This window comes from Elaeis guineensis, chromosome 3 (genome assembly GCF_000442705.2).
Source record: "Elaeis guineensis isolate ETL-2024a chromosome 3, EG11, whole genome shotgun sequence".
In the NCBI taxonomy this organism is placed as follows: domain Eukaryota; kingdom Viridiplantae; phylum Streptophyta; class Magnoliopsida; order Arecales; family Arecaceae; genus Elaeis; species Elaeis guineensis.
This window is the reverse complement of record NC_025995.2, coordinates 79,737,763-79,741,120: the sequence shown is the minus strand read 5'-3', so window position 1 is coordinate 79,741,120 and position 3,358 is coordinate 79,737,763.

The window sequence follows — 3,358 nt, the reverse complement described above, 5'->3', positions numbered from 1 at the left end:
ATGTTGCATCTTACTTTAGTAATGATTATGATGAACTCTATAAATCAGGAAAATGGGTTTAGGGTTATGATGAGATCATACCTATGAGACCTAAAATCCTAAAAATCCTGATTTAGAATATTCCTAGTCATAGGAGTATTGAGTAGGAGATCAATGTTCCGGATAGATTAGCACTTTCTATGTATGCTCGATGGAGAGGGTGGCAGATCTCATATGCCACTTGTGTGAGACACTAATACAAGAAAGTGGATCTCATTAGAGAATGAATTCACTGAATTGATCCGACTTAAGAAATATCTTATGGAATTTACTTACCTGTCAAGAGATGTTTTCTTATTGTGGGAGTTGTGCATGTAATCCTTTGACCTGAGACTACCATAGAACCTTGTATACATGAATCCATATTTTTTGGTTCATACTCATTCATGACTTAGTCATGTACGGAGTATTCTAGATATGGTAGAATGTGTATGGAGGTTGTGAGTAGGTCAACATGGAATCGATCACTCCTGGTAAGAGGAAATCGCATCCTACTTGTTCTGATCGATTGATGATTCAGGAAGCCTTTGATCAAAGCAAAATAAAAATTAGAAAGAGTTTCTAATATTTTATTAATTGAATCATTATATAAGATTGAGAAAATATGAGTATGATATTGGATTTGACATCATTCTATATCCAGAGTCATATTCGGGGTGCAGGGAGATCGCAGGATCAAATTGCACGATAACTTTCCACTGAAGGGTATTTTTGATATTTCCATCAAAAATTTTATATCTTCTAGGTAGACATGATACGTTGCTAGACGTCAATCTTGTCTTATGGGTTTGATCGAATTAAAGAGTTTAATTCAATCACCAATTAGAAAGAGTTCTAATTGCTGAAATCGGGTTAGCTCGATTGGATCTTGATCGGTAAGATTAAATTCTAATCAAATCAAATTGACTTGAACTCGGACCTATTTCTGGCTAGATATAGAACCCAATGGGTTACACACAAAGGGTATTGATCAGGGGTCTAATTGGATTAGATCATGTTTGCAAAATTGACATGCTAGCACATGTTGCAAAAAACTAGCTCCTTGTTTCGAATCGGGTTTAAAATTGATTCCAGATTGGGCTAATTAAAGCGAAATTAATTTAAATTAATTTTGGATTTGAGTTGGTTCAGCCCTTTGCTACATGTACCAAAAATTTAGAGCCAGGAAATTAATTCTCCACGAGTCAAGAATTTTTCTTGTGCGTGGGTGCAGTTTTTATGTGCAGAAACAGTTTTCGCATCCCATGAGATAGGACGCCTCATCCTTGAGCTTATCCTAAGTTCTATGATGAAATAAATTTTTAGATGATTCATAACTTTATTTTGAGCATCATGATTTTTTTTTAAGTTAAAATTCCTTCTGGTTTAATCATGGAAATTTGTTGAAGTTGGAAATCTTGTCAGCCTGATCCATGCACCTGACCAAGAGTCCAACTTGTGAAGGACTCTAACCCATTTGTCACGCCACTTTTTAATCTGAATTTTTTCCCATGACATTCTCATGTTAGTGCCTTAATTTTTGGCCATTGGATGGAAAAATTACATTGATGGGTGGTGGAAAAAAATTATGCCATGCGAAGCTGCTCGACTCATTTGAGAATCATCGAGAAAAATGTTTCGAAGAGTCCTTCTGCATGAAGCATCTCTTGGATTTTTTTCTGATGATTGCCATGTGTCAAAAACTTTCAGATAGGCATGAGAATTCATCAGGAGGTGTGAGATTTTCTGATGGATGCGAGATGGCGCGTGGAAGGAGCGCGAAAAATTCCCGAAGGCAACCCATCGCTAAGTATTTAAAGGGGGGTGCGCCGGGGGATTGGATTCATTCAGATTTCCAATTTCTCCTTTCTTTCTAACATCCTCTCCCTATTGTCCAATTAGTCTCTTCCTTCTCTTGTTAGGACAAGTTCAAAAATAGAAAGGATAAGTCCGATTTTAGGACAAGAGTCTAGGAAGAGACTTAAGGAAGATAAGGAGAGAAGAAAGGTAGGGATAGGAAGGCTAGGAGAAGAGGAAGAGCGTCTTGAGGTCCTGGTGTTCAAGAAAATTCTCAAAGTAAGAATTTTGGAGGAGGAATCATCTCAAAGAGTTGGTGTCCTGATCATAGCCCTGTGTGGATCATCGTTGGAGGGCGAACACTTGGGCGCCTGGTGGAGGTTCTGCCGAAATTTGGATTAAGCACTGCAGGTATTCTTCTATAACTTGAATTTAATCTTGAATTTATGTTATATATGATTGTTAATCATCAAGGAGATACTGGTTTAAGGGTTTAATATTTAAGATTTCTTTATTAAAATTTTGAAATCCATTATGTTTCCACTGTGCATGCCCACTCTGAAACCCTACACTAAAATCATAAAAAAATTTAGATTTGATCTAAAAGATTTTATGACTTAATATAAAAAGTTTACATGAAAAATAATTTTTGAAACCTTAACCATGTTGATGCAAAACCTAATTAAGAATTAAGTATTAAGCTGATTGGATCTAGAATTATGATTTAGATCTAATGACATTGCATAAAATATGAGGTATGGGTTAGCTCAAATCAAGTTCTTCTCTTTAATTTGGTTAGACCTAAGATTAGAATCAAAGAATTGATTGACTATATAGAGAAATTGATTAAGTCTTACGAAATGTTGAATTAGATTAATCAGGATTTCTCTAGTACAATAGTTGTAGATGATCAAGTCCATATCTTTGATTAGACTAAATGGACTTTGATTGTGGCTCAGTGGTTGAACCCAAACTATTAGGTTGGTCAAATCAAAATTAGTTAACCAATTAGTATCTAAGATAAGTTTGGCATTTCAATCGGTGGTTTTTAATTGGGAGCGGCTTACCTGATCATTTTGATGGTGTCTAAGGCAAGCTTAGCAGATCCTCCCATCGATCTCACTTATCTGGTCAATTTGGTGAACTAGATTTTGATTAGATCGCTAAGTGATTTGAGTTAGCCCATGCTATTAAAGTTGATCAGTGTGACTGATCTAGGTGCCAGTTCAATCAGCATGATCTAATCCGATTCAGTGACTTGGTGAAGTCAGTGAGAGGATTATGGTCTACTGATTGATCTTTTCTTCTCTTCTCTCTTCTCTAAATTGATTAAATTTTTTAAATTATTAGGTCTTTAAAATGAGCTGGTTATGGTGATATCTAGATCATAGCCTCCCATTAAGGTGAGTGATAATGGATCCATTATTTTTGATTGATATTACAGGCATCATCTATTTGATGTTCTCTCTGAATGATAGAATTATCATTCATCATATGATGACTCTGATGAACTATCTGATGATGGTTGGGTTGATCAAACCAT